This window comes from Rhinolophus sinicus, chromosome 16 (assembly GCF_057876585.1).
Source record: "Rhinolophus sinicus isolate RSI-liver-muscle chromosome 16, RSI-T2T, whole genome shotgun sequence".
NCBI classification, from domain to species: Eukaryota; Metazoa; Chordata; class Mammalia; order Chiroptera; family Rhinolophidae; genus Rhinolophus; species Rhinolophus sinicus.
The window spans coordinates 134,585,127-134,599,650 of record NC_142516.1 but is presented as its reverse complement, the minus strand read 5'-3'; the positions used below and the strand labels follow the sequence as shown (position 1 = coordinate 134,599,650).

The 14,524-nt window shown below is 41.6% G+C and overlaps 1 protein-coding gene across 2 annotated transcripts in view; it reads right to left on the bottom strand.

The window, feature by feature from the left end:
- GPAT4 (glycerol-3-phosphate acyltransferase 4) overlaps window positions 1-13,376 on the bottom strand; it is a 33,996-nt gene extending 20,620 nt beyond the window's left edge. The window contains exons 1-2 of one of the 2 annotated variants that reach the window (XM_074329605.2): window positions 13,196-13,332; window positions 4,899-5,093 (exon numbers count right to left, since the gene is read on the bottom strand). The gene's annotated coding sequence lies outside the window, so the exon portion shown is untranslated. Of the gene's footprint in view, window positions 1-4,898; window positions 5,094-13,195 lie in introns of both variants that reach the window. The other variant, XM_019742100.3, reaches the window with a different exon arrangement.
- Between the last annotated feature and the right edge of the window lie 1,148 nt (window positions 13,377-14,524).

The window sequence follows — 14,524 nt, the reverse complement described above, 5'->3', positions numbered from 1 at the left end:
AGTCTTAATTTCACAAGGCATAGTCACATTTTCTACATAGAGACTAAATTCCTCCAGCCTATCTCCCCACACTGGCCACTTTTTATTTTTTAAAGACTTTTTCTTTAGAGAAGTTTTGGGTTCATAGAAAAATTAAGAGGGAGGTACAGATATTTCCTATGTACCCCTTACCTCCCACATATGTAACAGCCTTCCCTCCCCATTACCAACACCCCCTACCAGAGAGGTACACTTGTGACAACTGATGAACCTATATTAACACATAATGACCTGACGTCCATACTTTACATTACGATTCACTCTTGGTGTTGTACAGTCTATGGATTTGAATGAATGTATAATGACATCCATCCATCACTATAGCATCATACAGAATATTTTCTCTGTGCTCTGATTATGCAGCCTTCCCTGCCCCCAACCCCTGGCAATCAATGATCTTTTTACTGTCTCCATAGTTTTGTCTTTTCCAGAATGTCATAGTTGGGATCATAGAGTATGTAGTTGGGATCATACGATATATAGCTTTTTTAGATTGGCTTCTTCCATTTAATATAGCCACTATTTTTTTTTTTAATTCTGCTATTTCAAATAACTCACAAAAGTATTCCAATTTTGTATCACTCGTTCCTAACTACAAGTTACCAGTGCAAGTCCTGAACTTGGGAGCGTCCTATCAAGTCCCTTTGGGAAACATTTTGGCCTCACACTAATCACCTTCTGGCTCTGTTCCAGTACATTTAGAAGTTCAAGAAATTGAACAAATGAACAGTTTATTGACTTTACCTTAAAGTTTGTCCCATGCTTTATAGAACTCAAAGCCCTTTCACACGTGGTCTCACAACCTGTCAACACGTAGTATTTCCATTTTACCAATTAGGAAACCAAGCAAGGTAGACACAGATCCAACTCTTCTGACTCCTAACCCACGGCTGCTCCCATTACATCCCCACACGTCTAGTGATTAAAAGACAAGATAGCTCATGGCACTGAGTCACAAATCCTAGTTCCTGTATCTGATCATCCACACCTTCCACTTTCACATAATCATTAGCATTGCTAATTTACTAATACAGGACAGACACTGAGCTAATATGTAAGCATTTTACATATACTATCCTCACTTAATTCTCACAACCCTATGGAGTCGCTGCTATTTACAGGTGAAGAAACTGAGGCTTAGAGGATGAAGTACATTATCCAGGATCACAGAGCTAGTAAGTGGTAGTGTAGGAATCTGACAAGTGCATCTAGTATCTCACAGCTCACGCTCTTCAACCGCTATGCACTCGTATCTCCTCGACTACCCTGAAATAAACTAACACTTCCTTCACCCCAACCCTGCTCTACACAACTTCTTGTGATCAGAGGAAAACCACAGGGCAAATCTAGACTCACGTATCAGAATTGGTGTTCTTCTCAGAACCCAAGGTACAAACCTGCTTTAATTTTCATAAACTGGCCAAAGAGACTGTACATGTCAGATTTCTAACTACATCCCAACAGAGGGTCAGGAAGTTAGATGTGTTCCTCAGAGTGAATCAACGTAACGTGCTGTCTGAGTCACCGTATTCCTTTAACCTAATTCCAGCCTATTTTAGAGCCACACCTCCATTCCACTCTTCCATCCCTGTCACCTTTGGCCACCATTCCATGGGAAAGAGTCAGCAAGATCCCTCTGTCCCACTGAACAGATGCCGTCACACTAGCCAAGGTTACCTTGAATTCCATGGGTCCAGGGTGACTGACAACAGGGTCACTTTGACTTCCCACGCCAGACTTTCTTTGGATCACAATCAACTGAGAATTCCCAAGGTTATTCTGGGGTCATGTCCCCAAAATATTAAAGTAAACACATTTAGCAATAGACTAATTTCTTCACCTAGTTCAAACTATCATCACCCATGGGCCAAATCTGGCTATGGCCTGTTTTTATAACGCTTATGACCTAGGAATGGTTTTTACATCTTTCAAGAGCTGTAAAAAACAAAGAGTAATATGTGACAGAGACCTCGGCCTGCAAAGCCTGACATATATACTATCTGATCCTTTATAAAAGGAAGAGTTTGCCAACTCATGACCCAGCAGCTCTTCCTCCCCTCAGAGGTAGTGAACTTCCCCTTGTTGTCCTGCCCCACGCTTGAGTTTTTTTTTTTTTAACGAGTGCCAGACTCCAGAACAGAGAACAGGAAACTAGCCAAACAAGTTATCTGGCCAACACTAAACAATGACCTTCAGATAAATTCTTAGAAGTAGAGAAAAGCAAGTGCTGTTATCAAACAGGGTTGCAAACCTCTTGCTGGATGAGCAGAGCAGTCATTAAAGCCAGAAGTAAAAGTGGGTCTTAAGTTACTCTTAACCCAGACTTTGATCTCTGGAAATACTGGAAAATTGCTCACATCAGAACTCCATCACAGCACAATTTCTAGGTAACTGATCATTGGAGAGGATTTGCCTCAAATAAACCTAACTATGATTCCTTAAGCACGAGGCAGGGGAAGCCACTGAGTCAAAGGAATATTTCATTCATTCTCTTAACTTCCATAGCTTTCAGCCAGACTCACTAACAGTGATTTAGACCAAAGTTCCCACAATAGCCCAAATGGTCCAGAGAAAAATATAAGAACCAATTAGTCTGACCCTTTTAGGAGGGAAGACGGTTTCATCCTAGGGATGTGAAAGAGCCACTGCTAAGCAACTAAACTCTTCAACCCTCTGAAAGGCAAATCTGGGCTTTCAGGATTTCTCAAATAACCCAATTTCCAGTGCACCTCAGTTCTCAGTTGATGATGACTAGTTCATTCATCAACAAATATTCACTGGGCACATACTGTATGCCACACATTATGTTAGGTATTAGATATTTAGTGAACAAATATGCCTAGAGACAAGCATTAAGCAAATAAGCATACACAATTGTAACTTCACACTTTGATGATTAACAAGGAAAAGAAGAGAGTCCTGGAAGAAGAAGTAACAGAGGGAACTTACAAACTTCAAATTGGGGCACCTAAACCAATTCTGACCCAATCACAACACGGGGACTATTATGATTCCTAACTGCAGAATCAAATACTACTTTGCAGACAGCCCTCTGTGATGCTTCCTACTTCAGGGGAACATGACTAACAGAATATGTTCAGAGATACTACACACCAACTCAAAAGGAAGAAGATGTGGCATTTTATTACAAATAAATGCTTGGGTTACAAAGGAATAATGCATGTTTAAAGCACACCAAGCACAACGTGTGTCTTATGTGCAATCTCAATAAATGGTACGTGTTATCATTTCATTACGATCAGAAGAAACTCAGAGTACTGTCTTCAGCTTTAGGTACCAAACTTTAAGAGGGCTAGACAGAGATCTCAGAAGGCATTTCAAAGTATGTCACAAAACCCAAAGCCAAAAAATACTACGTGCCTAGCAAGCACTAAGTGCTCAATAAGAAAGGTTAGCTGTAAAGGACAGAAATATGAATCAAAACTATAGTAAGAGGGCAAAAAAATAATTTTTATAAACCAACTTATTGGTGAAAATGAGAAAATACCCTCAATTACTGCTGGTTGGAGTATAAAATGGTACAACCTCTATGGAGAATTTAGCATTCACCATCAGAAGTTTAAATGCACAGAACCCTAGATAAATTAGAACAATGTTTCTTAATCAGGGGTAATTTTTTTTTTTTTTTTTACTCCCTCCTGGAACAACTGGTAATATCTGCAGATATTTTTGGTTGTCACAATTTGGGATGGGGCTGCTACTGGCATGTAGTACACAGAGGGCAGGGATGTGCTAGACATCCAATAATGCACAGGCCAGCTTCCACAGCAAAGACTTATCCAGCCACAAGTGACAAAGTGCTGAGGAAATGGAAGGTAGAGGTCACTATCTTTTTGGTATCTTTAAAATTATATTTATCATTTTGAATAGGTAATAGTCGCATCGTTCAAAAATGAAAAGAAACACACCAGGTAAATTACTTAATCTCTTTATGTTCAACACCTACTAAATGTTCCAAAGATTACCAGGTAACAAACGAAAAGCACTTTTACAGTGCCTAGAGCAAGGTAAGTGATCAAAATATATTATATTGTTACTATTCTAAGCTCCTGTTATTGGGAGGAGAAGGAGCATTTGAAGGTATTTCCCAAGAAGTCATGACACTGCACTCATGAGAAGTCTGTTCTCAACTGCTACCTGCTAAAGGTGCTTATAAAACGCTAAAATGGCTGGAGCATGCTGATCCCATTCAGAAACTGCAGGTGGCCGGCCTGACAGGGAGCAAAACAGCCCCTGCCAGTTTCAGCAGGGCACACTGTGGGGAAACAAGGCCTCTGTGGAAATCAGGAAAATGTTTGATGCTTAAAGATGGCACCCTGTGTGAGTGCTCCAGCCCAGAGTAAGACTGGCACAGTGACTCTGAGTCAATAAAACTGATATCCACACCCAGATGGCTGGGATGTGAGCCCTGAGGGTCCTCAGGAGACCCACCAGAACCATTCCCATGGCCACTGCTGGGTGCACTGGTTCTCCACCCAGGATGCACGTTAGGCTCGCCTAGGCTTCGGCCCAGGTGAAAGCTATCAGAATCTGTGGGTGGGACCTGGATTTGTTTCTAAGAGATTTGGGTGATTCTAATGTGTGGCCTGTAAACTTCTGGGTTGAGGGTTTTTACCAGTCAGTTAACTCAGCAAAGAACAACTGGAAACTGAAAAGGCAACCCACTATATATCTTTGATTATAAATTACCCATAAGTAAGTAAATAAAATGTATCTACTTCTCTAAAGAAGACGGGAGAGAATATAGACAAAATGAAGTACACTTGTAAGAGAGTTGGTGAGAAGATCTAAACTATTAATACATCACAGGACCATGAACACTGGTAGAAGCCACTTACTTAGCATTAGAGAGCACGCAGAAGATCAGGTTGGCTGCCATCTAGAAAAAGCGGATTTGGGGCGGCTGGTTGGCTCAGTTGGTTAGAGCGCGGTGCTCTTAACAACAAGGTTGCCGGTTTGATCCCTGCATAGGTCACTGTGAGCTGCGCCCTCCACTAGATTGAAACAACTACTTGACTTGGAGCTGATGGGTCCTGGAAAAACAGACTTAAAATAAATAAAAGTTCTTTTTTAAAAAAAAGAAAATAAAAAGCAGATTTGCTCTGGATACCCCAAGACCAGAGAATTGGTATTATGGTTATCAGCTACAGGGGTGCAAATTTTAGCTTAACATTAAAAATGTAACCCTCACAATGCTGGTGGGAATGTAAGATAGTGTAACCACCTTGGAAAACAGTCTGGTAGTTCCTCAAATGGTTAAGCAGTTACCATATAACCCAGCAGTTCCCCTCCTAGAGAAAGAAAAACTGTCCACACAAAACCTGTACAAATGTTTATAGCAGCATTATTCAGAATAGCTAAAAGGTGGAAATAATCCAAATGTCCATCAACTGAATCAATAAACAAAATGTGCTCTATCCATACAATGTATGGATGAAAAAGGGGTTCTATGCAAAGTAACTTCACAGGGTGATCTGATCATAGTCCTAACCGGGCGGGTCATAGTAGGTAGTCACGTCCCCGGCATGTAACTTCTTTAGTAAAAGGCTTATCTCTGCCTCAAACAAGCCATCTGTTGTTTCTGTGCATCTGGGTTAACTAACTTGCCTTTGAAATGCCGCCTTTCAGACCCCTCCTTCTAAAGTGTGACCACCTTCACGAGAGCACATAATGAATCCTGTAATCCATCCCTGCCTTGCTTTCTCCCATCTTCCAGTAATCTTCCTTACATTCCCTCCTTAATATCAAATGCAAAAAATAAACTGCAAACTGTTGTTCTCTGAAGAATTTTTCTCAGTGTTGACATCTTGCTTCCAGGTGCAGCTTCTGTTTGACTCAAGTAAATGTTAAAGACCACGTATTATGTGATTCCATAACATAAATTTTAACCTTTAGGGACAGAAAGTAGCCTGGTGGTTGATGAGGCAAAAAAGAGGTTAATAAAAGTGACCCTAAAGGGGAACTGCCCAGGCCTGCATCCCCGCCCCAGGAACCACCCCCGCTCATCCCCTACAAATCATTCTAAGATGTCTAAACCCCTATACAAAGGGGAGATAAGATCTAACTGCCATTAACTGGCTCTTTGCACATGTGCAAACCGCCAAAAACTGTCTTTTAGTTGAACTGTAGCCTGATTATAATGCAATTGGAATGGAATGAACATTAAGGCCCCCCCCCCATGGGTTTTTCTGTGTGCATTCTGGGTAAGAGCATGCGCAGAAAGAAACTAGTTACATAACCAACGTACCATGTTTCCCCGAAAATAAGACCTAGCCAGACCATCAGCTCTAATGCGTCTTTTGGAGCAAAAATTAATATAAGACTCAGTCTTATTTTACTACAAGTATTATAACATAACATAAAAAAAAAGCAGCTATTATATTACACTGTATTATATTATATAAGACCTGGTCTTACATTATAGTAAAATAAGATCAGTCTTATATTAATTTTTGCTCCAAAAGACGCCTTAGCTGATGGTCTGCCTAGGTCTTATTTTCGGGGAAACAAGATATGTCAATCAAATGACTTCAGTCTATACGTCACATCTCCTGCCATAAGGAAATCAACCTACCCTTTCCTATATAAGCAAAAGCTAACCTAAAGTTAGGGGCAGTCATCTGTCCCAGCAACTTCTACGCTGGCATCTTGAATAAACATACTTCCTTGCTCTCATTTCAGGTTGAGTCTGTGAATTCTTTTCACCTTTTGCAAACAACGAGGGATTAATTCCAATGAAACAAACAGTGGTTACTCAGGGCTGGGGAAAATGGGGGAGATAGGGAAGGAAGTGATAACTAAAGAGTATGAGTTTTCTTTTTGAGTTGATGAAAATATTCTAAAATTGACTGTGGTAATGGTTATATATACCTGTGAATATAATAAAAACCATTGAACTGTACACTTTCAATGGGTGACTTACATAGTATGTGAATTGTATCTCAATAAAGCTGTTTTAAAAAAGAATCTAAGATTGAGTTGTTCAAGAAAGAATAGACTGTTGAGGGAGATGTAGGGTGGCAGATACATCATGGTGGTTAGACAGATGTCTTTTAAAATTTGTCTACTCCAAGATGTCTGGCTATGTGTCCTTACTTAGAATGTCAGAGAAGCAGTAAAGCAATCAGACAAGCCATTCAAAACCAGCCTCCATTACCTTCTAGCTGTGTGACCTTAGGAAAGTAAATCAACTTTCCACGCTTCCGTTTTCTTATCCGTAGAATGGGACTATGCATCCTGTGGTATCATTATGAAGACTGAACATAACGCGTATCAAGTGATCAGTACAGTGCTTGACACAAAGTCCTCAATAAACAGAAGCTACTACTAATTAATCGTCACTACAAAGCTGGAGGCAGTAATAAAATAATATACTACAACTTTATTGATCAATCATTGAGAATGCTAGTCTAACTTTTTTATGGCTCAAATAACTGAGCCTTGGAAGGGTTAAATTAACTGGGACAAGTTACAAAATTGGCCAGTAAAAGAGGCAGAACTAGAACTCAGACCTGTCCCCTAGTCTAATGGTCTTTCTGCTCCCTAGGCTGACCTTTCATTTGCTTTTGGGGGGGTTATACTCCAGAGGAAAGCCATCCACTTCTCCTAGTGTACTCTGTCAGGGCATAGATATATTGAATACCCTAATTCTGAACAAACACGTACACAAACACAATAGAAATATGCACTGGGGTGAATTTAGCATCAAGTGTGTTAGAGTAGTGGAGTATAAGAAATTTGTTTGAATACGATGCTGCTGCTTAGGAGGCAAAATGGACAAATGTTTCCAAGGATACAGGGCAGTACTCAAGAGCTAATAGGCTGAAGTGAAACTGAAGTGCTGAAAAACCAAGAATATGCCAACAGCCGATATAAATCCTGAATAAAATAAATGGTCCAAGACAAAACCAGGCAGGATACAACAGGCTAAAGGATGACTCAACTCACTAGAAAGAAGAAGGAATATGATCAGTTTCAGGGTCATGGTTTTAACTAAGGTCATTCTGATCTTACCTATTTTCTCATTGCCTAGAAAGGCCTAATTTGAGTTGGAACTGGGTAACAAGTAACACGGTGTCAAGTTCGCCCCAAAGCAACATAAGTCAAAGTTGGAAAAGAAAAAAGGGATATAGGATACTTTGATATTTTGGGGCCATTAGTTTAAGAAAGGACAATTTGATTTGCTGGAGCTGTCAGACCCAAGATGTTTGTTTCATTACCAAACCTGGACACTGCTCTGAGAGCTCAATTTCAAAATTGGTGTTTTTATATTTGCATATTGTATATGTAATTGGAAGCAACTTCCGGGCCTTTTTTTTCTTTAAAAACCTTTTGTTTCATTTATTTGACTCATTATAATTATTCTGAGAATCATTCAAGTTGCCGCATGTGCCACTAGTTCATTCCTTTTTATCGCTGAGCTGTATTCTACTGTATGGATACAGCATAATGTCTATCCATTCACCTACTGATGAACATCTGGGTTTTTCCAGTTTGGGACTGTTACAAATAAAGCTGTCTACAAGCCCTGTATGGACACATGCTTTCATTTCTCGTGGGTAAATACCTAGGAGTGGAATGACTGAGCCTAAGGTAGGTTGTATGGTTAGCTTTTTAGGAAACTGCCAAATTGCTTTCTAAACTGGTTGTACCATTTTGCATTCTCACTAGCCGTGTATTAAAGTTCCATTCGCTCTACATCTTCACCAACACTTGATATGATCAGTATTTTAATTTTGGACATACTGGATGTGAGGTGGTATCTCATAGTTTTAACCTGCATTTCCCTAATGATCAATGATATGAAGCACCTTTTTCACGTGCTCATTTGCCATTTGTATATCTTCTTTGGTGAAGTGTTCAAATCTTTTGCCAATTTTTTAATTAGGTTATTTTATTAATGAGTTTCATTACTAGCCATTTTTTTAAAGTCAAGCAAGCATTTCCCCCCCTCTACCCAATGACTAAGCAGTCTTATTTAAAATGAGAAAGCGTTACCACCAAACTATACATTTAAAAATGGTTAAAATAGTTAAATGAGACTGATCCCACAGATAGAAAAAGGATGAGAAAGCATTTCATCACAAAGGTACAAAATTTATGAAATGGATTTCTTTGTTCAACTCACCACAAACTTGAAACAATCCTAACTGTGCAAAGAAAAATCACTAGAACATGAAAGAAAAACAAAACAATGACCACAAACTCTAACTTCAGAACTCAATGTTACCAAATAACATAAGACATTCCTTCATCTTTATGTTCAGCTGACAGTGATTCTGTGCTGTGCAGCACAGCAGCCACTAACCACATGTGCCTCCTGAGTACCTGAAACGTGGCTAGTCCAAAATGAAATGTGCTGTAAAGTATGTACTGGATTTCAATGACTTAGGATGAAAAAAATGAATATAAAGACCTCATTAATAATGTATATATTGATTACATTTTGAAGTGATATTCTGGATAATTTGGGTTAAATAAAATATATTCTTAAAATTATTTTCAACTGTTTTTACCTTTTTAAAGTGGCTACTATAAAATTTAAAATTATACATGTGGCTTATATTTCTACTGGATAGTACTTATCAGTAACTTTTAAAGCAGACCCTAGAAATAATATATCTCCAACTGGTAAGGAAAAAGAAATACATATATATAATCTTTTCCCTCCCTACTCCTCCGAGGTGTGCAGAAAATGGCACAATGGAAGGATCTTACACCTGGAACTCAGGAGTCGGCTTACGTCAGAGCCACAATTCTGCTATTGTACGTCTATTAATCAATTCAACTTCCCTGGATTTAAGCTCCTTACCCGTTTTTTTGGTTTTTAATTAAAAAAAATCAACAAAAATGTACCATGCTCCTACTTTTTACCAAACATTCTAGTACTGGAGATCATGAGCTTATAGTTTAATAGGAGGTGCAATCCAAACACACTAACAACTATTATGCAAGACAAAATAAAGAGCCCAAAGAAAGGAGATAAGACCCTGTGATTGAATGGCATGTGCACATGTATGTATGTGTTTTAAAGGAGAAAGAGCACCTTAAAGGAGTTAGGAAAACTCCAAGAACTTACAACCTTCCTAACTCTAAAACTCTGTGCTCTTTAAAAGCTTTCGTCATGCTACAGTAAGCATCAGGTGGCTTAGCGATACACGGAATTGGTGGTATTTGGTCACATCCGCCCCCGGAGCATAATGACACAGTAAGAAGTAAAGGACACACCATAATAAGGTTCTTTTACTTGAAGCAATAATTCTGCAGTACAGTTCAAGCTTAACCAGGACCAATAATCTCTCGCTTCTATCTCCAGAAAGTAAGAGATTCTTAAAAGTTAACTTTTTGTGATGTGCACACAGATGACAGAAGTAGTTTATTCTTTAGCAGAAACCAGTTAGCAAGTTAGGCTAGAACCCTGATAGACTAACTGCAGCACTCTTTCTGACACAACGAACACAAAAAGAACCACATAAAACACACAATGCCCCCCACTACGTCTTCAGGGGTGATGATTTACAAAGACATCCAGATGCTGTTATTTCAATGGTACGTCCATACACTGGATGTGCATGACAACTACTGTATTTAGGTCCAAACTCACAAAAGTCCTTCCTGAGAGTAAATTTATAAACAATTATGTCACATCATAAACTGAACTTATAAGCAAACTCAAAGAACTCTGTATACAAAGATTCCCTTGGTCACAGCATTCCTCAGAGGTAGAATATCCCCATTTTAAGGGTAAGAAAACTGAGGCACAAGTACAAGTACTGAATTTACTGGCAAGTACAGAATTACTGGTCTTTCTTGAGATAACAATTTAACAGCATAAAGTGTGCTAGGAAATCTATACCATGGTTTTCTTTAATTAAAAAAAAAGCCTAACCCACTCTTCATCCAGCCCATGATTCTTATCTGTTAATGGCAAGAATGTTTTATGAGAGAGTGCAATTGTTCTCCCTGCTATCACGAGCAAAACCTCAGGGGTGTACTCCTAACCATTCCAGTTTCCCTTAGTAACCACTAAATAGCTGCCAATGTTATCTAAATCTTTTAAAAGCTTGTTCTTAATCCCTATTCTACTTCTAGAGTCACAATTTCCCCATGTTTTCTAAAAGCTATTCGAAATCTGTCCCAAGTGTAGTTTAACAAAAAAAATTTAAGGCATATCCCCTAATTGTATTATTCCAGAATTTGGTGGAAAATTTCGTCTTTGGTGGAAAATTTCATCTTTACCCATCCCAACACTTAAGAGTTTTCTGGGCCGGCCCAGTGGCTCGGGCGGTTAGAGCTCCATGCTCCTAACGCCGAAGGCTGAGGGTTCAATTTCCACATGGGCCAGTGGGCTCTCAACCACAAGGTTGCTGGTTCCACTCCTCGACTCCCACAAGGGATGGTGGGCTCCTGCAACTAACAACTGGCAACTGGACCTGGAGCTGAACTGTGCCCACCACAACTAAGATCGAAAGGACAACAACTTGACTTGGAAAAGTGTTGGAAGTACACACTGTTCCCCAATAGTTCTGGTCCACTTCCCCAATAGCTTTAAAAAAAAAAAAAAAAGTTTTCTGTCATAGCCCTTCCACACATTTCTCTTTCCTGAAGATGACCCAAAGGCAAGCAGTACGGACCAGTAGGAAGACTGGCTGCAGAGTTGGGAGATGTCTCCCCAGCCTTAGTTTGCTCTCTTATTTCCTGTACATCTGGGTAAATCACTGAACCTCTGTGGACCTTGAGGGCTCATCAAAAATGAAAACTTAGACAAGAAGTTGTCTTCTAGATCTGAAAGATTTTTGTTTTAACCTGCCCTCCATCAGCTTGATCATTTGAGATACCCTTTTCTGGTTCTTTTCCAATGCTATTATACGTTTCTTAGTTGACGGACTTAGAATAGTAGACTGTGTCCTAAAAAAAAGTACATTATGACTTTATTCAATAATAAGATTTTTATTTTAAATCTCAAGCTACTTTTGACATCCAGGATTTATCCCAGATATAGGGAAGGGGCAATGGATAGGGATGTGGATGGGACAGGCTTAGCCATGCAGCGAGATGTTGGGGCTGGATGATAGGTTCACTAGTCTATCTACTTTTGTCTGTCTGAAATTCTCCATAACATAAAATGGGGGGGACGGGGGACGACATCACTGTTAAACTGAGAAAAGAATACCGAACTGGGTATTACAGGGATCTTTCCTACACAGTCCTGGCATAAGAATAACTGCTTTTTCACACCATTTCCCTTGGGTTGAGATAGCATCTACAAGACATGAAACTAAGCAGAGCTACTTAAAGTTCAGCATAATTAAGGAAAATGAACCAGAAAGCAAATTCTTCAACTGATCTCAAGGTTATCACCGAGAAAATCCAAGGGGGGCGGGGTGTGAAGGGAGCATGAGAAGCGATGAAAGGCACTGACATCTAGAGCCCTATGGAACTTACTCCCAGAGCTATGCTGTATGTTTCCTATAGCATATTTCCCCTAACTTTGCAACAGCAAAAGTTAAAGCCCTATGTGAAGTGCAGAGTGAGGAAATAAACAAGACCCTCTGGTAGGAGGATGCCTCGCAGGGTGTGAAATCAAAACGGAAAGGCAAGGGATTTCAGGAGTAAAGAAATCCCAAAGAAAGAAAAAATGGGCCCCTTTGGAGAACAAGAGAGTATACATCCCAGGGAAGCGAAAAGACATAGGAAAAGAAATGATAGGTGAAGGCGCTTCCTCGTGATGTCTAAGACGCCTTCAACCCTCACGCACTGCATTCCTCCGCGCTAGAGGAAGGAGGGCGCCCCTGGGATTCGGGTAGACCCCGAGGGGTCCACCTCAAGAGGAACCGGCCAGAACCGGGAGGACGGGGCAAAAGGGCGCAGCGCCGCGTTGGGGGACCAGGTTGCAGGCACTGCGGCGGCGGGTGGGGTAAGGACTGTTCCACTGCGGCCGAGGGGGCGGAACGTTCCGACGGGCCGGGCAACCCCAGGAAGCGGCAATGGTGTCTCCTGACGCCGGCGCGGCGTAGGGAGGGCGTCCCCGGACCGCAGGCCCTTCGCGGGGAGCCTGGCCCCGAACCCCACGCTCCACTCTCGGCTCCCTTGAGGCCAGTGACCTTCAGGAAGGGGGCGGCTCGGTCATACTCACCGACCGCGAGGCTCCGGGGAGCCAAATCCCTCCGGTGCCGTCTCCTCCTGCCCTGGCCCGCCGCCGCCTACCCAGGCGTACGTAAGGACGTGCGCGCGCCCGCCCTTTGTCTACGCTGCTTTGACGTGACCCCTCGCTCCCATCCCCACCCCACCCGCCGTCTAATCTCACGCCCCGCACCCTCGCGCCGGGCGCGCGCCGGGCTAGGCGGGGACCCCGAGGGGCGGGGCGACGCGGGGAGGTGGCGCTGCGTCGGCCACCTCGGGTGGGAGCGCCCGGGGACCGCCGGGTCTTCCCCGGAGGGCGAGGGGCGGCTGCCCCAGGCGGGCCTGGTGCTGACTGTGGCTGTGCGCTCTAGGCCCTGGTCGCCTGCTCCTCGCGTGGCATGTGCCCCCACGACTCCTGCTCTGATAAAGGGAGCGCTTCCTAAAGAGAGATTGTCACGTTTCTGAGCTGCGCCAGGGCCCGAATACTGGCTACTGCCCTAAGGTAGAGTAGCCTAGGTGCTGGAGAGGGTCGATCAGTCCTGATTAGTGAGAAGAGGCTTGAGTCACTAAATTACCTTGTCATCTTGGGGCTGTCGTGAATATGCAGTGAGGTACAGTTCTGTATGTAAAGAACTTAGCTCACGGCTGGCATGCTCAAGAAATGTTAGCTGCCATCACCATCACTGCCACCCTCATTCTCCCTGAGTCTCATTTGTGTTACTAGTGAAGCCAAAGCATTCAAGCGGTTGGTATACACAACCCCTGCGTTCCCTCACAGCTGCAACTTTCCAACGCCCACCTCAACTTGGAACCAATCTCTCCACTAAAGTCTAGCTGATGTTTGCTGGAGTTTGCACGTGGATTTCTCTCCATCTCTTCCGACTTAAAACGCCTAATTTATCAAAAGCCAAGTTTATAATCTTCCCTAAAATCGGTCTTCCTTAAAAAAAAAAAAAAAAAATTCAACGGTTCTCTTTCCTGTTCTTAAAAGACGTTTATTTTTTTTTGGCTCCCGTACCAAGCCCTGCAGCCCTAGTTTATTCTACGTACTATTGTCAGATTGCCATTCCATCCTAAATAATCTGATAATAAATCTTGAGGGTCAAGTCTACATTCTTAGACCTCAAAATCTGACAAGAAGAATGATGGCTCTGCTCTAAAACACTGGATCACTCATCCCCTCACTAAATGTCACCACACCTATTTGGGACTTATCACATGTTCCTGAACTCTTATTTATCCATTCATTTAATAAAACTTCATCAAGCCCTTACTATATGGCTAGTTTTTGCCAGGGTCTCAATGATACAACGTTGAATAATGAATGCCTGGGTATGTCTAA